The 20224-nt window shown below is 49.1% G+C and overlaps 1 protein-coding gene across 8 annotated transcripts in view; it reads right to left on the bottom strand.

Moving 5' to 3' along the window:
- Positions 1-20224, bottom strand: part of RUSC2 (RUN and SH3 domain containing 2) — a 53716-nt gene that overhangs the window by 29466 nt on the left and 4026 nt on the right. For 4 of the 8 annotated variants that reach the window (XM_032205737.1, XM_032205732.1, XM_032205740.1 and 1 more), the window contains exon 1: positions 2499-2690. The gene's annotated coding sequence lies outside the window, so the exon portion shown is untranslated. Of the gene's footprint in view, positions 1-1453; positions 1533-2498; positions 2691-2873; positions 2898-17036; positions 17269-20224 lie in introns of those variants that run through there. The other 4 variants (XM_032205733.1, XM_032205735.1, XM_032205734.1 and 1 more) reach the window with 4 other exon arrangements.

Genomic DNA, 20224 nt, shown 5'->3' with positions numbered 1-20224 from the left:
GTCCAGGCCCTTGGACCCCGGGAACCAGCTGCACTTCATCCCTTCATTTTGCATCAAGGCAGTGAAGAAGATACACAGCAGCGATTTTATCTCCCTGCTGCGAATCATTTCAGCCAGCTCCAGTCACCAGAAGCTCTTGTCCATCTTTTAGGCTCAAGCATCTCAGGGCAGAGATTATCTGTGCACTCTCACGGCTTAACAGATGTTCCTGTAAGAGTGGCATCTACCAGCGAGGCACAGCCTGCACGTCCTGAGGAGTGTTCCCTCCCATGCAGCAAAGCAGGCTGCACCACCTTCTTTTCATTCTGTTATGCAAATGTGGTAAACAGACTGTACACAGATTTTCTTCCAGAGCACGACACAAGTATGTGCATCTGCAGTGATCTACCTCGCTGCATGACCTATCCTCTGATGCACCTATGGATGCACACGTGCTGCTCTTGCCCCCAGCACCCTCCTGCAAGAGGCTGCTCTGCAGAACCACCTCTCCATAGCACAAACACGGTCCAGGAGCTCGTCTCCCTCTTCCCACAACACCAGGAGCACTTCCCAGTACCCACTTCCATCAGGCTGAATGGGACGGAGGCCTGGGGACACAGAGAGGGGGATGGAGGGGGATGGAGAGGGATGGGGAGGGAACGACTGTCTGAGAATCTGCAGCAGTGAAATGGTTTCTTCAGACAACTGCTGCAGAAAAGGCTGTGCTGAGGATCGCGCCTGTCTCAACAAACCAGGTGGGGATGCACACAGGGAACACAGTGAGAGAGGCTGGAGAATGATACCACAAACAACATATTTACATTCCCTGACCACGAAGCCAGATTTCCTCCCCTGTGCCCTGTGTGTCTCTGACCCACAGCTTTCTGTTCCTCTAGCTCTGCAATGCTCCTCGCACCTGCTTTTTCCGCTCCAAGGTTCCTCTATAGCTCTGCCAAACACTCACCACTTTATCTATATGATCCCTACCATCCTGTGGCACTTGACAGGCCTAAAGATGCTTTATCTGAACTACTCTTGGGTCATTTCAATGCTAAGCTGCCCCAAGCACTCTGCCAAGCTGGCACACTGCAGAAGGGTTTTGTGAAGAGGTTAAATGTGCCAAGCTCACTTATTAGCAGCACTGTTAGGCAAGGCTCTAGGTGTTTGGAGGTTAAAAAAAAAAAATAAATGCAGAAGATCTCTATACTCCCCCATACTCCACACACCCTTACAACACCCATCAATCCAGTCCCTGTATGATCTGTTTCTCAATAGCCAATGTTAATGTCGCTTCCATTAACACCACGTTCCTCCCAAACACCTACAATTGCAACCCCACATGCTCAGCATTTTCCATAAGCCCAAAAGATTGCATCTTCTGTTTGCTTATTTACTTACATTACTACATGCCCATGTATACGTTCCCCTACAGCCACGTCACTGCATCGCAGATACCCAAATCATTCCTCCGTACCTTTGCCTTATTGTTCTCACTAACTGTCATCCTGATCAATCCATATCCCTTTCCCATATAGATCCTTCTCTTTGTTCAAGCTCTTCTCCTTTTGCATGTGCAGCAGCAATTTGATGGAACAATTTGTGCAGGGGGTGGGGGAGGGAAAAGAAGGAGGAAGGCAGGGAGGAGGGAAAAGATGGATTTGGTTATAACAGAACCATGTAATTAAGCTCTAGTAACTGGTACCCAGCCCAGACCACTCATCTCAGTAATTAAAAATAGCAGTTCCTTCATTCTGAGATAACCTTTCTCATCTGATCGGCAAAAAGAGGCAGGGAGAAAGCATTCATTTACACAGCCAGCACAGACACACCCTGGGCAACACAAAGGATTCCAGTCTGCACAGATCCCGGTGCATCATTTTTTAGATGACCAAGGTTTTACCTGCCACACTATTTTATCCTAATGCCTTCTGAGCAATTGATTTACTCGTGTTAAAAAAGAAGAAAGAACGAATTTGTTTTAAAAAGCCAAAAGCCATAATGACAGCAGCCCTTCCTGCGCTCACGTCCTTTGTTTCTGCCTTTTCATGGAAATGCTGTCTGTCAAAACAGCTTTTGAGCTGCACAGCAGCATCACCGCCAGGGATGCACAGAGAGCGTGACAGCTCGTGGGACCACAACAATCCGTGTGGGCTCGGCTGTCATGGCAGACACAATGGAGAGCTGTGCGACTGCACCAAGAGAGCACTGTTGGGGAGAAATGCGGATCGCCTCTGCACAACCAGCCCCGGATGTGACAACCGCTATTTCAGAGCCACAATGGACAAACACGCATTCTGCACAGCAATACCAGCCTCTTCACTCCCTTGCATAATTATAATCACGACAGCTCCAAAGCAACGCAGCCTCTGAACAGACAAAGCGATCCTAAAATCTTTAAGCTTCATTGGGTAGCTGGCAATCTCTGCAGAAACAAGCAAGCCAGCCGCTTCACAGGACAATGGACGGTCTGAAAACCATCAGTAAGGCAAATGCCCACCCCGCTCATTTCTCCATCTCACCTTTCCACAGATCCTCTGCTCCCCGTCTCCTCTCCCTGCACACGCTCCGCTCCGGCAGCGCTGAGCACTCTGATTCCAGTGGGCTCCGTGCTCTCTCACCAGGATGCTGTGGGAAACACAGAGTCAATTATTTTTTTTTTGTTACAGCTGCATCCCTGGCAATGCAGAGGGTCTGCGCAATCACATCTCCAATGCTCCTGCTGCTGCTGCTGTGACGTTGCTGCGTGTGAAGGAGCAAGCATGCCCACAGCACAGCCACTCCGGCTTGCAACCAGTCCCTGTGGGACCTCAGACAAGGGAGGGCATAGGAGGGAGCAGAGAAGGAGAGGAAGGGAGAGAACAAATCAGGCTGGAAGATGGAGGATTGATTCTTACAGGAACAGGGAAATCAGGAAGGTAGCAGGAGAAGAAGCATAAAATCAAAGCCTATGCCATAGGACAGAGCTGAAGCATCTTATTAGGTGATGAGCTTGGGTTTCTGATGCTGCATGACTGCAAGCTGTCTGATCTCTTATGGCTTTGTAAATGAAAGCAAAAGGAACCAGACTGCTGTGTTTCTACAATTGATAATGGCAGCCAGAGCCCTTGGCGATAAAACTGCAAAGTAACGCACAGGAGGAGGAGGAGGATGGGAGGACTTAACACTGAAAGATCAGGAAAACCACAAGAAGCTTCTTGAAGCTTCTTTTACATTTCTGTAGTGCATTGTCTTAGAGAGCTTCATCAACGGCACCTACACAGTGTCCCTGAAACACAGTCATCCTCAGAGTGAGAGGCAGCCACAAGCACCTTGACAAGTGTCAAATACCTCACAGTGACAAGATGTCTGAAGTCCAGGCTGTCACAAGGAATCTCAAGCCCAAATCCCAGCAACTCTTAAGCAGAGCCTGTGATTATCATGCTACCCATAACCTGGACTAAATCCTGGCATGCCCACAAAGCAATCCACAGCAGACCCTCCTTCCCGAAACAAAGCATTGCCACCTGCAAAAGGCCAGGCTCTTCTGTTTTCCAAGGCTACATTAAAGGATTTTTTCACCCCCTTCCTTTCACCAAAGGAACACCCTTTCACCAAAGCCACAACCTGTTCCATATGCAAGTCAGTGCAGCTCCTTATGAGGCACAGCAGGGACACGTGTGGCTCCTTTAGGGTTTCTCTTCTGGATAGAACCTGAAGCCCTCTCCTTCCTCCACAGTGCAGTAATTCATTTATTTATTTATTTATTTATCTATCTATCTATTTATTTATTTTTGTCACATCTGGGCATAACCACACATCCCACAAACCCAGATGTGTTCTAGGCTGTTTCAGGGGAGATAATCCCAGCACTGGAGCAGCACCTCTGAGGGAGCCATCCTGGAGGGACATCACCGCCACCATCACTGCTCCCAGAGCCACTGCCCTGTGCTTGGCAAAACAAAAAGCCAAGCACCTGTGGAGGAAGAAGCTCTATGTCCACAAGCCAAAACCCACCTCCAAAACAGAGGGGACAGGCAAGTCAGAGAACAGCTGAAAATGTCACACAGATGCACAGGGCAAAGAAAGGAAGAACCATCAAGGGCCCGATGCACTCAGAATGACAACCAAATAAAACAAATAAAACAAGGCCACACAGTACTTTGAAGAAGCTTCTGCCCCTGGAGAGGTGGATGTAAAAAGCCATGCCAGAAAGACCCACTGAGACCCGTCCTGCTGTGCTGTCAGCGCCAACCAAGGCTGGCTCCAGCAGGCGCCGCCGGCCCGCTCAACCAGAACAGGGAGGAAGGAGGTGGCCAGGCCCAGCCGCAGGCTCGGAGCAAAACAAGGGACGCTTGTTACCCAGGAGACTCGTTCCCACAGCAGAGAGGAGAATGGAAACTATGTCGGTGCCCTCCCCAGTCCTCCGCGGGCCTTGCCAGCGCTGAGGGAGGCGGCAGAAATGCTGGCAGGCTGAGCGCTTGCCCGCCTCCCTGTCCCCACCACGGGACGCTGGCATTGACCGACTGACCAAGGCGAATGCCTCCCTCGAGGGGCAGATCTGCACGCCAAGGCTGATGGAGTCTGGGGCTGTTTTGTTAAAAAAAACAGAGGCAGTAATGCAGCAGGCAAGGGACTCCCTTGGAAACATGACTTTTCAACTGTTTCCCTACATAAACATCTGTGCTCTCCTCCCCATCACGTTTATTCCGTTCAGCACTTTCCCCGTGCTCATGTGGCCTCAGATATGCCTCTGGCTTATCAAGAAACATTAATCTTATTACCTATATGCATCCCAGTTGGGGGGCAGGGGTTTTGCCATCTCACCTCATTCCCCCTTGCTCCAAAGGGATGAGAAGTGAATGCATGATGCCTTCTCCCACCCATGAATTGCACATGAGGAGACACATCCCCTTCCCAGTGCTGTGCTGCAGCAGAGCTCCCTTCATAGGGAGCCCTGTGTGCTGCACTCATGCTGGGTATGACCCACACGTACCTGCAGCACATTGTTCTCCTGACAGCAACCAGGACATGAACAGAGTACCACAGGAAAAGAAAGAAAAAAAAAAGCCCAGCTCAATTCTGCCTTGGCAGGAGTATCTTTATCTGCCTTCAAGTACCATGCAGGAATCAGTCACTAAGGTCAGTACTAACCTCATGTACTAACAGGAAGAAACCTTCCCACCTTCACTGCAGTTTCACAGCAAAAGCTGCGAGGACATGCCCAGGCCACAGCGACCTCATTTGTAGAACAGTCACAGGAAGGAAAGACATTACTGCTCTTTCCCATGAGCATCCATGAGCAGCTCACTGCCTTTCCACCTTGCTAACTGTTTGTGGCAGAAATTTGGATCTCTGAGACAAGGCAACCCCATCCACCACCATCCCAGCTGTTTCAGGAATGCCAGACAGAGGGATGTTGGTTGCAGCTGAACCAACAGTATGGTCCTCCTCACCTGGAGCAAGGAGCAACAGAACACACAGGCCATCAGGAAAGCAGGGAGTGCTGTAAACTTTATAAAAAGTCCTCAAAAAGGAAAAAAAAAAAAAATCATTCCTCATTCTTGCAAGCCCTGCTCTTTGAGGTCAAAGAACATTTCTCTCTCAAACACAGAGATCAATACAGGCTAATCGTTACCAATGTGCACTTGACAATTTTTCTATTCGCTGTGAAGTGGGAACAAATATGGGAGTTCTTGAACGACAGGTCAAAAATCCAACCAGACAGAGGAAAGCACACAGTGGTGTCATGCTAGTGCCTGACCTCTCAGTTCCCACATTCTCCCCAGAGGACCACCTATCGATCCCTGCTGAGCCTGCCTTCATAGAATCACAGAATCATAGAATCATTAAGGTTGGAAAAGACCTCCAAGACATCTGGTCCAACCATCCCCTACCACCAACGTCACCCACTAAATCCTACCCCTAAGCACCACGTCCAACCTTTCCTTGAACATCCCCAGGGATGGTGATGCCACCACCTCCCTGGGCAACCCGTCCCCGTGCCTGACTGCTCTTTCTGAGAAGAAATGTCTCCTCATTTCCAACCTGAACCTCCTCTGGTGCAACTGGAGGCTGTTCCCTCTAGTCCTGTCACTGGTTATCTGAGAGGAGGGGGTAACCCCCAGCTCCCCATAACCTCCTTTCAGGTCGCTGTAGAGAGCAATGGGGTCTCCCTTCCAGAGCAGGTCTCAGGACAGAGGCACAGGAGCCTGTGGGGCTGTGCAAATCACAGACACAATTGTAACAGCAGGATTCACCAGGCACCCACCCCATGGTGCTCTTGCCCCAGCAAGACCTGCATATGGCCCAGAACAGCAGTAGTGATTTATTCAGGGCTAGCAACCCCAGGCAGAGTCACAACTCCAAATCAGAAATTGGCTTGAAATGAGAAAGTTTTGCTGCTTTTTACCACACCCCCCCCCAAAAAAAAGAAAAAAGAATATTTCTTGTTTGCTAACCATTGCCTAACAGAATTAATTCCCAAATTCACTTCTCTGATGTTTAAGAACCTTCTCTAAATTTCTGGCTTATCTTTATGCATGTGTTGCTCACCCCTATTCACTCCTGTTCCAAAAATTATCTTTAACGTCAGCATTTATCCAGACTGTGTTTAAAGTTATATCATCCCATTTCTTTAATCACTTTGCATTAGATAGGCTTTCCATGCTTTGATCATAAGTAACCCTTCTCTGGACATGACCCAGTTTAAATACAGTCTTCAGAGTGTGATGGGAAATGTTGACAATCTTCCAAGCCAGATCTCACCATGCCTTAAAACACAAAAATGTCCCTATTCTCTGGAACAAATAATTTTCTAATATGTCGCAGTGGATGACATTTATCTTTTCATGGCTGCTTACAGATATCCTGAAGGTCACTGAAAGACCCTGGGTTTTTCTCCATCTCTCTCACTTTCCCCAATGAGCTCCTAGCTGGAGCTGAACTTTTTGTTCATTTCTCATGCACACAACCATGCAAGTATGAACTACCCAGTTCCTGTTTGTATTATTCCTTAAGGTCATCCCAGCTCTTCCTGCTGAATAACCATAAACTGCTTCTGAATTGATGAGGCTTTTTGACTCTGTGTTTAGGAAACATCATTAGCAATATTATTTTTTAGTGCTCAGAGCGTTAAATAGCTTTTATTTCAGGGCTATTCTATATCAACAACTTCCCTTCAGACCAGCAGTTCCTCTTTCAATGTTCTGGTTACTCTTCCTTTAGCCTGTTTGCTGCTCATTACCTCTCAGCAAAGGGCATTATTGACTGAAGAAGTCAGAAGTCCACATGCATTCAAGGGGAATCAGGACAAGCACTTGAGAGATCCATTTCAGGTTACTAAACAGATAAAATACAACAGACTTAGCAAATCCCTGAAAAAAAAAAAGATTATTGAGATATCGTATCTGCTTGCCTTGCTCTCACTCATCACTAGCTGACCACCTGCAACCTCTTGAGAAATAAATACTGGGCTAGGTGGATTCTTCATCCAAATCACTATAGTGATTTTCTTCTTCTGTGTACTGAGGTTGAATCCTTCCTAATGTTAGCGGCTGCTGCCTTACTGCCCAGGAATGGAGACGGTTATAAGCTCCATAAAAAGTCACAACTAACAGATAGGGCTAGCTCTGGCATGGCTCCCACTGGGCTGGGCTGAGTTCCACATACCTCAACAATACTGAGATGGCTACGGGAAATCCAAATCCAGCCCACAACCAGCTTGTCTGTCTCCAGTCCCCTGCAGCCCAGCATTCCAGTATGCTCATACTGTTCCTCCAGGAGAGAGCTACTATCAGCATTTTACATGTGGGAGACCAGGGCAAGAAGGAGATTTGAATCCTTGGAAAGCTGTGGGGAAGGAAGAATTGATCCAAGAATGCCAGTGCCCATCTTTCAGCCCTAATACTCAGCTCTCCCCATGCAGGAGAGCATGAAATAGGCAAAGAAATAGGCAAACATTTTTAGACAGAGGGAAATCAGGACAGAAACAGTGGAACAGTTCCTGAATTTCTGTCTGTAGTCTCAGCTTCATTCTGATAAACAAAGCTCAAAAAGCTGTACAGCATACTTTAAATTAAAGCAAAACCTGGATGTAACTAATGCACCCTGAGATTTCAAAGTGCCTGAAGGAGGAGCTGAGCTGTAACAGCAATGCTGTTTCTTCAAGCATGTACTCAAATATTGATGATACACTGACTGGGAATAAAAACTCTTTCTCCAATCAAAACATTGGCAAAGAAATAGAAGGGGTATTGTTACCAAAAAAAGATACACCTTTTAATCTGACAATCAACCACTTGATCTGAGCAGCCCATGTTAACAACAGATATGAAGGTGTTACTGGTTTCACTTCTGTTAAAATCAATTTTCAAAAATGGGAACAATCCTGTCTCTACAGCACAATTCACCTAAAGCACTTTAACTAATACATGTTCACCATAAACTATGAGTTCCCCACTGCCATGAAGAAAGTCCTAATTTCCTACATTATATGTCGAAGCTGGTTGGCAGCCACAGTTCTGCTGTACTCATTGCTTCATATTCTGACCGCAAATAAAAATTGTGTACTTCCAGCTCAGCAGCTGAGAAACTGCAGGGCTGAGCTGAATCTGTGCAGCTCTGAGACGGTTTGCTGTCTGCACACTAAGCACAACCAGAGACTGCTGCGTACACAGCAAGCATTGCTCAAGAAAGGTGGCTGCTTCTGGTTCCCATGATGTACACCGAAGTGACATTTCCTTCCCTCTGCAGGGGAATTGCCTGGCTGGCTCCAAGTGAGGGTGGCTGCACTGCAAACAAGCCTCTGCTCAGAGGCAGTAAATGGGTGGGACGTAGCACAGCAAACAGGAAAGGGTCAAGCAGGAAAGGAGGAAAACGTCACTCTTGGACACAAGAGAGGCCACATCCAAGAATGGAAAAAGCCTCCTGTTTTAGTACTGAGTCATAAATATTCCAGTTTTCCAAGGCAACAGCAAGTATGAAGATTGCTCTGGATTTCACGCAGAAAACCCACACTCGCCTCCCTCTGCGCATGCCTGTGCACTTCTCTGCCATCGCTGCTCAGAGCAACAACAAAAGCCAAGCACGGAGAGCTGTCAGCTCACCACAAAGTGTTCCAGCAGATCTCCCCACTCTCAAACACTCCCACCTTTACCATGAAACCCAGGGATCACACAGCTACCAGCTGATTTATTAGAGATGCGTGATATTAATTTTGTTTATACTGCTTTGTTTCCTAAGGTTGTACATTTATCACCCAAACTTGACATGCTCTGAAGTGATACCTGCCCCAGCTTGCTATGTTTTAATGCTAAATAAAGCAACCCTTAGTACTTCTGCAAAGTGCTCTGATTAGAAGAGACCATTGAAGGTACACCCAAAACCCGTCCCTCAGCAGCAACACAGAAGCACATGAGTGGCAGATTATAAGACGCCAGTGCCACACAGAAGACTGCATGTGTTCATGGACACCCACATCCCAGTAGGTTCTTAGAAAAGCTGCAAAGAGGAGACAAAACACTTAAGGGGGAGCTGTTGAAAACGTCTGCTAAAAAGCCCGTGTATCGCAGGCTTGTAACTAAATCCTGGAGACTCAGTCCACCTCTCGGGCATTTAACCAGCTGACTGAAATGGAGTGGTCATCTCTTAATCTTTGTCTGTACCATCTGTTTGCTGAAGGGAAAAGGTCTGTACATAAACAGCAAATGGACATAAATTATAATCATTACCATGACACCTCACACAGCACAGACTGCACATCCTCACCCATAATCATCATGCATGACCTGCTCATTCAGAAGGGATTTGTGGTTACCATAGATCACAGGCTGAACTTGAGTAATAGTGGCATTTTGCTTTGAAGCAGACAAACAATAAGTCCGGCTGTGTGGACAGGCATGCCATACGCAAGACATGGAGTAATCTTCCTTCTCTACCCAACATTGGTACGTGTCCCAGCTTTCCACCAGCCTGGCAAAAATATAGACAAACTGGTGACAGTTTAAAGACAGCAACAAAAAACAGAAAGGAGTAAAATGCAAAGCAAGTGGGTTAGCTGTCTGTAGAAAACTACAGGGTACATTAAAGCAGTTCTGAAATGCATAAAAGGCTGCTGCCAAAAACAAGTTAATAAGCCATTCTTCACATCCCAGGGCAACAGGAATAGGCTGCCTGACAGGCAGTGAGGGAAGTTTAGGTTAAACACCAGTAATGACAGATAAAACATTCATTATTCCACCAAAAAAAGACAGCAGTCAGGAGATAAGACTGGTTTTCTTCATACTATGCATGGTTCTGTGTGTCTCAGAAGCTCTTTGCTTTACTTATTTAGAGGTAGGCATTCCTGCTGGTTTTCATAAGCCCTTAGTGTGAGAAATTGGAAAGGTGTTTTTTTTTTGTCTTTTTTTTTTTTTTTTTGTCTGAGTTTGCTGACAAAGAAATGCCCAACTCAGGATCCTGGTCAACTCTGTGTGCCACAGCAGTAGGGGAAACTGAAGAAGGGAAGGCGCAGGACTGGAAAGACATGGGATGCAGCAGTGATGTCTCAGTCCCTGGGAGCTTCTCAAGAGAGGTGAGATGAAGAAACATGAGGAATGGCATTGTCTGAGTAACCTATGCCTGGGTTAGGAAGATGTAATTGCATGACTTCTGGAGGTCTTATTCTCATATGATTTCTGTTTGACTCAGAGGACCAGGAAGCCTCTAATGCAGGATTAAAAGCATAGAGCAGTTTATTCAGGTAGAATACCTGGCAAAAGAGAAATATGCTTCTGGAAAGACACAGCAAACCTACAGGTGAAGACTGAGAGTGTAAAAGCATCCCATGCCAGCTGATCCAGTAGCTATTAAAAACATGCTCGGGTTTGTTTTTTCTAAATGGAGTAAGTTCAATAACAGCTTTCAGCCAGTGGATTCATCCTCGTTTCATCCACCACAGTGAAGAGACATTGCTCATAAATTTGGTCTTGTTGAAGGTGACCCTTGACCACAGCTGATAACCCTCCTAACTTTCTCTTTGGTGATTATGACTTCTTCCCATCTATAGGGCAGGCTGTACTGGACTGCCAATCAGCTGCACTGTAGGTCCCCGTGTCAGGTCAGCCCGTGATTAAACAACCCTTTGGCTTTATGTGCTTACAGGTGTATGCTTAATCAGGACAAAGTCTAATCTGCAGCATCTAGCTGCAGTGTGGCCAGTTGTGCAAGGCCTGTGTCCTCTGCACACACGTTCCACCCAGCAGGCAGCTGTCCTTGTGCAGACAGGCACACGAGCACACAGAGCCAGACCTGGGAGGTATGTGTCCATGCACTGTGTGCAGCAGTTTTGCTCAGGATGGAAAAAGACCCATGGCGAAGGAAATGCTATAAAGGGGATTCAGGCGTGGGAGGAAATCCTGACGTGCTCTTTAAAATAGAAAGGAAAAGCTGGTAGAGGCAAAGCCTGGGCTCACACAGTGCCCGTGACCTGGTGTTGGTGGCAAAGCAGGTTACAGGAGACTCCTGACAATCTCACTGAGTTTCAACTGCAGTAGACAGACCGAAATAGGGCTCTACCCTCAGGTAGCCTAAAGAGACGGTGCATGATGCTCTGTGATGCTCACCAGGGAGATATCTTAGCACTTCAGGAATTGCTGGAAACTGTGGTGTGGTGCTCTAGCACCTCACAGAAACACATCAGCAAACAGCCAGCAAAGAGGTGCTTCAAGATGGCAAAGAAGGTCTTGTGTCCCCATGCATCCCAGACACATTCCAGCCATGGGAACAAGAGCATACCAGGGTGGAAAGAGCGCTGAAAGTGCCCTCAGGAGCTCCGTAATGATAATACACGGTGCCTTGGCTCAGACCTAATAATAAACAGCAATGACGATGACTCAGAGACCACATATGTTGGCTGGACATGGGAGAGGAGCAGGAAGGAGCAGAGGAATAGAAGAGAAGGATGCCCCTGATTGAAGGTTAGCCCAGAGCAGGTTATTCTGCCTCACAATATCTGGAAAAAAAAAAAAAAAAAGAAAAAAAAAAAAAGGAAAAAAAAAAAAAAAAAGGAAGAGGAAGACGCTTTTCATCTCTGTCATCTCTGTAATATTTTTCCACCTCTGGACAGTTCTGAAGTCTGTACTTTCAGTGCACTCCATTGAATGCAACCCTTAAGAAAGCATTCCAACCAGTGCACAACCTCATCAAGAGCCTTAGCAAGGAAAAGAGAAGGAAAAGAGAAGCCCAGCTAAATGGCCAGAAGGGGAGGAGAGCAAGTGAGAGCTGGGCACAGTAGATAAGACAGCCAGAGCCAAACCACAAGCAGCTGCTGTGCTCTCACCAATTCTCAGTGCAACGGCTGGAGAAAACTCCTGGCCACCATGTTCTAGCAGGACCCTTCCTCCATCCCAGGGAACACCGCCAGGATTAGTATCCCCACATCAGAAGAGGTGAAGCATGGAGTGACAAGCAGCAGTTGTGACCTTTTCAGCAGTTTTTGCATGCCCACTGCTTTCACAGCAATTTTCTGTATCAGCTTAAAATAAACCCAGTCCTTCAGAAAGTAATGTATTTAGAGAAGTATCTGGCCCTTCCTCTTCAAAGCCAAAACGAGCACAGATGTATCTGGAGATACAAATACGGAGGCCTAGGAGCTGTAAGGAGGGATTAATGTTATAGTTCTGTTTCAGACACTGAAACAGAAGTGTGGTCTCCTTGCCCACGACACATCTGCCTTCAAATCAGAGCAGATAGGTTAGCCCAAGCACTGCCCCATGACTGCAGCATGTCTCCGCTCTTTTCCTCTTCTTCCATGCAGGAGGCTCCACATATTAAGCCACATCACAGCATTATTATTAGACCAGCAGAGCTACAACCCCTTTCTACAAGACTGAGCGTCTTCTGATGGGGCTTCTCTGAGCACGAGCCCTCCAAGATGCATTTCTATGAGCTCTGGGCTCCATACACAAAAATGCAGGGGGGTCTGCTGCTCTGGCCCACATGACCTGAAAACAGGAGAGAGGCTGATGCTCCATCAGCCTGAGAGCAGGAGAATTACATACCTAGCACAGGATTTGAGCATCAACAGGCAAAACCCAGCCTGAGGGTAACAAACTGCAGCTCTCAGCTCCCCAGTGGGATGGGGAGCTCTTACACAGCCCCAGGAGCACAGCTCCCCAGAATCTCTGCAGTCTCTGCAGAGGGGTCTGGTTTCCAGTTAGAGGCACCAACCAGCCCATTAAAAGGGCAGAATTTTGCAATTATTTTTCGTGGTTATATGGATAGCAAGGATGTCCAGAGCTATAGATGTTAATTCTACATATAGACATAATTCGACATAATTTAATATGCCTTCTACAACTAAACCAATCTCCAGCTCAGCATAAGCCTAATATAGGGCCAGAATGCCTACATATGCCACTGCTATGGCACAAGACATTGGAAGAGCAGCTAGATCTGGACAGTGGCAGGCAGCTGGCAGCAGGTTAACCCCTCCTGGCATCTCCTCCTGATATTGTGCCTGCCATTAGACCCAGAGATAATGCACAGGACATGCAGGGAAAGCTCTGTAGTAAATAGCCTAATTAGAAGTGCAAGTCTCACATCCTCTTGGGGAACAGCAGATCTGCTGAAGGTCAGCATCCCCTGTGGTCAGCACGGCAGTGAGGACAGGGAAGCAGCAGGAGCCCTGCTGGCCCCCCACTGCTGCACCCACCCAGGAGCCAGGGCTCTCTATGAAGAGCCCCAAAACACCATCCCCGAACCGACGCCAGCATTTGGGCAGGGCTTAGCGTTATTTTTAACACTTGTGCACATACCTCTTTGGATGAATCCTGCGAGAAGCTTGTCACCAAAATAGTATGCTGTGGGCACTATTTATACACCCACTGGCAGCAGAGCAGGGTGCGCAAATGAGGGAAGGTTGGAAGCCCCCTCCCTCCCCTCCTCAACTGTTAGGAACTGGGGGTGCAGGGGGCCCTAAAACAGGTTTTGTTACTCGGGTCAGTCCTCAGAAGGAAAGCATCACCTGCAGAATGCCCCCAGGGACAACAGCAGCCTCAGGCCTTTCCATAGCAAAGCACACCACCTTCGGGGACTAAAGGAAAAAGAAGATACCCTTTTGAGACTATTCAGGGAAAGGAGGCTCTTCCCTTGTCTAATTTTATATGGTTATTCTAGAAGATTTGCTTCTCTCTTGCCATTTCCAAGCCTACTGAAATTCCTTGGTTTGTGTCTTCTGTGAGTCTCTTCTCCCTCTGCCCTTCTCCCAGGACACATCCAGACTGCTCCCTACTTCCAAAGTGACCCTACTGTCACCTGGAGAAGCAGGTGACACGACTTGTAGAAAATGCACAGGGTGCAGCACAGGAAGAGAGAAGAGAGACAGGCTCTGGGGTATCAGAGCACCATGCTGGAGCAGAAAGGGAGACAGGGTTTGATTTTCCAGTGTATAGGTAAAAACAAGGTGGATGTATGCGTTTTGTTCCTGTGTAGCAGCATACCGCCTGGTCATCAGAGCCACAGCAGAATACAGAATCAAACCAGATATGCACTGCTCCTTGGAGCACTCTCTCCAGGTGGGACAGGACAGATCACACCCCTTTTAGCAGAGCAGCTGGAAGGGATCAGCTCCTACCTTGCCAGACACAATCTCCCCAGATGTCAGGCTCAGCTCGCTGTGGCCGGGAGTCGGGCACGGCAGCAACTGCATGAGAGCAGCAGGAGGAACACAGCACACCGAGCCAGCGATCATCCAAAGCAAACCCAGCTTGTCCCCACGCTGTCCTGGGGATCAGTGAGCCTGGCTGGGGGGAAACTCCGCAGGCAGCCCCCCCTGTTGCTGCAGGATGGTGGGGCGCACTGACAACATGCTTCTTCCAGGCAGGAGCTGGCTCAGGGACTCCTCCAGCCACCAGTCACCTGCCTCTCCTCGGGGACAGAGGTGCCAGGGTGCTCGTCTTGCTCCCTGAGCAACTGGGCAGGAGAGACGAGTGAGGGCTGCGGGCTGCCGGCCATGCAAGAGCCGGATTGCTAATGAAAGCCCCAGTGTAAATACAGATGCCCTCTGGAGAGGACTACGGCAGCAATGCGGCTCGTGTTACAGAGAGCCATTTACAGCGAGCTCAGAAAGAAGGCAGTGTGATGGGGCTGTGCCGCCGACCCCACCGCCAGCCTGCTCCCGCAGCGGGATGGGAGGGCAGCTGCTGGACAGGGGGACGCCCAGCTCCATGATCCTACAACTCCAGGCACAGCAACTGCTAGCAGGAACGCAGTTTTCCACCCTACACCCAACACGAGATACTCCAGCCCCACACCTCCTTGGCACATGCTGCTCCAGTGGCACATCATGGCTGGGAAGAAAAGCATTGCTCCATCTGTGTGTGTGTGTGAGGCCAGCTTGTGGGGCAGCAGTCTACCCTCACCGTCCATCTCCCCATGCACAGGGGCTCCCCGGTCACTGGGATTTACCCAGTTCACTGCCTCTGGCACCTCCTGCTAGGATTCTTTTCCCTCCCATTTCAGGGTAATTTATCAACCGGATTGCAGCTTGGACCAGATAAGGAAGATGGGGAGGATAGGGACCAGCTCAGCAAAGCAGCAATGTGTCACGGGGTTTGGAGGCTTTGCTTTTTGTCCCCACAGCTGGAAACAGCAGTAGAGGGGTTTAGCAGGTTTCAGCTACCACCCACTAAAAGACCTCAGCAAGAGGCTGAGCAGGAACTGTTTCAGGGTGCATACCACAGCGGGCACAGCCTATTTTCAGTACGCCTGATGCCAGACAGGCACACAGTTCACATCAGGGACCTCTGGGAGCCACCAGTGACAAAGAACAGGGAGCCCACAGAGTTCGGTAGCAACTGATGGGTATGCTGTAAAGGCTGGGGAGATCTCCTCTGAAAAAAATACCATCTAGCCTCAAAAGAAGAAGGTTGAAAACAGCTGACTTAGGTCAATCACATCAGTGAATACTGTTAACCTAGCTGTAAGGAGGGCACAGGGACCCCAGTGTAACAGGTCTATGTCCTGGTGATGCCTACGAGCATGGCCCAGCTAGCCAGGCATTAAGTCAGCCCAAAATACTCCCTATTGACGAGAGCAGCCTGGCTGCATCACCTGCTGTCTCCTGTCCCCAGAAAACAGGGGAAGGACAGTTGTTGAGGTTAAAACTCCTTGCTCTGCACCTGCTGATATCTCTTCCCCAGGCTACAGTGAGCAAGGTGCTTTGTGCTTTTCCCCTCCGTGGTGCAGTCTCCACCACGGCACAGCCCAGCTGTGTTTGGGATGGGATGCTCTCCCAGCTCTGGCATGCTCTTGCACAAAAATAAAGGGAAAACTTCATGAATTAACAACAGTAAATCTGGTGCCAGGTGTCAATTCCCAAGTCTGTCAGAAATAAACTGAAGACAGGACTGGGTCTTCAAGGACCTGTTCATCAATAGGGGCTCCCCAAAGAGGCTGCCTCTCCAAACATGATGAGCCTTCATGATTTATTCCTGCACAGTGACAGACTGGCTCACTGCTAAGCAAGACAACACCAAAGCCATATCTTCAACCAAGTGGCTTATGCAGCCGAAGTGGTCTCAGCCAGTGAATGGCTAACCTCTGGATAGTCCCAAACAGTTTTAAAACCATTCACAACAACCCAGGCTCAAATAAAGCAGCTGAGAGTGTTTAGATCAAAGCTGCAATAAGGCTTACAGCATCGGCAGCAACTGCAGTCCTGCCGAGGCACAAGTGAGAGCCCCGCAGCACCCACAGCCTGCCACGACCACTGACCTCGGCTGGGGAATACTGGCTGCAAGCTCTCCCCTTTGCCTTCAGGAAGGTGATACCCACAGAAGATGGGGTTTAGGCATCTGCACAGCCTGGCCTCGTTTTGCCTTGGAAGCTGCTCCTCCCTACAAGCACTGCTCCACCTTGGTCTGACCTGCTGCCCACGGTCGCTGGAGGAATCCAGGCAGTACCAGAGAGGACAGGCACGGTCAGCATCGCTTCGTGGGAGTTTACTTTCCCAGCTCTAGTTGTGTAAGATCTCAAGCAGACCACCACCCCGTCCCGTGCCTCAGTTTCCCCGCCTGTGAAAGAAGCACCATAACACTTACCAAGCTCCTGCAGCTGTTGTGAAGTTAAGTTCATCACGGGACGCTTGCAGCCTGGAAATAGTTACAAGCATTCTGCAAAGCTCATTTTCCACCCCTAAAGCAGGCTCCTTGTGGCTTTCCCAGGCGCACACACCACTGCTCTCAGCTTCCTTCGCCCTCACCAAGACATGTAGGCAGCAAAGATCCCCATCGGCCCCGAAAGCAGGAGCTGGGGTGCCTCTCCCAGCTGTGCCCAGGCCATCTGCCAGGCAGGAATGCAGAGTATCAGCTGAGGGCTGGAGAAGAGCTGTCAAGGCAGCGGAAGGGCTGGGGCTGCACCATGCTGGAATTCCAGCAACGCGCAAGCACCCGCCCGCCCGCCCCAGGAACGACTCCTCCCTGCCCCAGACCGGGCTGAATCACTGGAAATACCAAAACAATGATGAGGTCACGTTCCCCAAGCAAGGAACCAGAGCCAGATATAGAGGCAGGGAGAAGCATGCTAAAAAGGGACTCGATGTACAGGCTGGAGGCTCTGGCAGACAGGCACCCCAGGCATTTGTCTCGTTTAAAAACAGCTTGAGGCTGCCAAGAGGCTTTTTTTTTTCTTTTTTCTTTTTTTTTTTTTTTTCTCTCTCTCTCTGCGGGGAGCAGGGAGCTGGGCAACGCTACAGGGGCTTTAAACTCTTTATGTGGCCCACTGAAAGAGGCACAAACATTGGAGTGCATAGATTTGCATTCAGCTCTTTACAAGAATTAGGCAGAAGTAAAATTGTGACTCAGTTCCACGTCCAGCTTCCCCCAAATCTCCATCTTGCTGTGATGCCAGACTCAGGCTTTGGCAGCTAAGAATCCACCTGCAACAAGCTGAACAACAGACAAAAATTGCATGACCATTGCTGTCTGGTTGCTTTTTCTACAGCCTCAGCCAGCTTCCACAGAAACAAAACATTGGTTTGGTAAGTTTTCAGTGGGGTGAGCAGCAAAATAACAGCAGCTCCTGCTAGTGCTCCTAAAAGGAGCATCTCAGGCATTCTGCCATTAGCAAGGCAGTGCACTTCCAGCCCTTCCCAGTTCTCAGTGGAGGGAGGCTGGAGATATTTACTACTGAGATGGTGGAGGAAATTACAACACAACTTGGAAAAGATGGAGGAGTTCACAAGCCTGCTCTTTGCCCTTTCTCTAGGGCTGGATATTTAGATGGATAACACAAACACCCAGCACTATACGAAGACGAGGCTGGAAGAATCCAGATTTAGTTCCATCAGGACATAAATCAGATCCTAACCAGAAGCCCATGGAACAGAGATAGGAGCCATCACCTCGCTCCTCTCCTGGTTGGGCAGCAGTGGCTGGCTAAGCTGGTGTGCTCTCTGTAACAGCCACAGCCCTGCCTGGCACACTGCTGTGCCTGCACCAGTCTCTTCCATCTGCAAGTGCTTTCAGATTTGCTAAAAAAAGAAAAAAAAAAAAAGAAAGATATTAGAAAATTTGCAGTGTGAGGTCCCTCCCCTAGGAGGAGGAAGGGAGGGAAGGAACCAAGGCTGGGACTCAGCAGTCACTGTGCAATGATGCAGTATCATACCCCCTGCTTGGACATAAATCGTTGTGGCATCCTCTGGGAGAAGCATTGCTCCAGGGACATCAGCTCGGCTTGGCTGAGACACGAGCATTACCAAATCCATCCCAGCTTCTTCCAGGGCAAAAGCACTGCTGTGCTGCAGGGCAAACTGAGACCTATGTGGCTCCCCAAGGCAAAGGCTGCGGGTGTTGCTGCCACCAGCTCCTCCAGCCAAAGGCACCACCATGACTCCCACCACCCCAGCCAGAAATCGCTCCTCCGCCTCTGCCTTCCCTGCAGAGCAGTGACAGAGGAAAGGAGTAACAGGAAAAGGCACAGACAGGCGTTGCCCTTCCTCTGATAGACTGGAGACCACAGTGGAGTGGGGCAGACTGGCTCCCAGCCTGACAGAGGGAGCCAGCAGAGGACTGCAGCAGGTGGCACGTCACCAGGAAGGTATTTCTAACAGCCTGTGCTGCCCCATCTCACTGGGATCCCCCACTGTGGCCTGGTGCAGGGAACTGTGGAGCTTTGCATGGTACTGCTCTGATGCTAACTGCTGGTTCATGCTCTGCTCTGACCCTCCCAGCCCCTCACCCCATTGCAGACACCTGACGGACACACCACAGGCTTTGCCAGGCAGAAACTCAAAGCCATGTGTGTGGCAGCACAACCGTGGCAGCAGTAGGATGGCCACGCTCCTCATCCCAGCACACCAAATCCGTGCTCACACGCTGCCATCTGAACCTTTTTTTTTTTTTTTGCCCTGGCACTTGTGGGGGACCCAGGTGTGGTTTGAACCAGCCACCGTGACACCAGCCAACACGAAGTTCTGCTTGCAAAGGACACCAGTGAGTCACCCATGAGATAAACTACCATGGTGCTTGTGCAGTTTTTTAAGCAGAAAATTCTGAAATCTCAAAGTAGTTGTTTTAGCAGACAGGCTGATGGCATCCTAAGGCAGTGTCCTTCAAAAACAGCCTTTACAGCCTGGCCCAGGCAGAGATAGTGGTGTCAGCAGAGCATTTGTGAGTGGGTGCAGAGAAGGGCGATGAAGCTGGTGAGGGGCCTGGAGAACAAGTCCTACGAGGAGCGGCTGAGGGAGCTGGGCTTGTTCAGCCTGGAGAAGAGGAGGATCAGGGGCGACCTTATTGCTCTTTACAGATACCTTAAAGAAGGCTGCAGCGAGGTGGGGGTTGGTCTGTTCTCCCACGTGCCTGGTGACAGGACGAGGGGGAATGGGCTTAAGTTGCGCCAGGGGAGTTTTAGGTTAGATGTTAGGAAGAACTTCTTTACTGAAAGGGTCGTGAGGCATTGGAACAGGCTGCCCAGGGAAGTGGTGGAGTCACCATCCCTGGAAGTCTTCAAAAGATGTTTAGATGTAGAGCTTAGGGATATGATTTAGTGGGGACTGTTAGCGTTAGGTCAGAGGTTGGACTCGATGATCTTGAGGTCTCTTCCAACCTAGAAATTCTGTGATTCTGTGATTATCCATGGCACGAGATGGTTCAGACAGGTCTTGAGGAGGACACACGCTGCCCTCCCTGGCTCCACTGAGTGTTCAGTAGAAGAGCAGAGCCCAGCACAAGGTGTAAGGACTGTGAAGATGCTCAATACATACCAACCCCGGACACAAGATATGGAAACC

Source organism: Aythya fuligula, chromosome Z (genome assembly GCF_009819795.1).
Source record: "Aythya fuligula isolate bAytFul2 chromosome Z, bAytFul2.pri, whole genome shotgun sequence".
Taxonomy (NCBI): domain Eukaryota; kingdom Metazoa; phylum Chordata; class Aves; order Anseriformes; family Anatidae; genus Aythya; species Aythya fuligula.
Note: the sequence above shows the minus strand (reverse complement) of the source record. Positions and strands in the feature narration are given on the sequence as shown.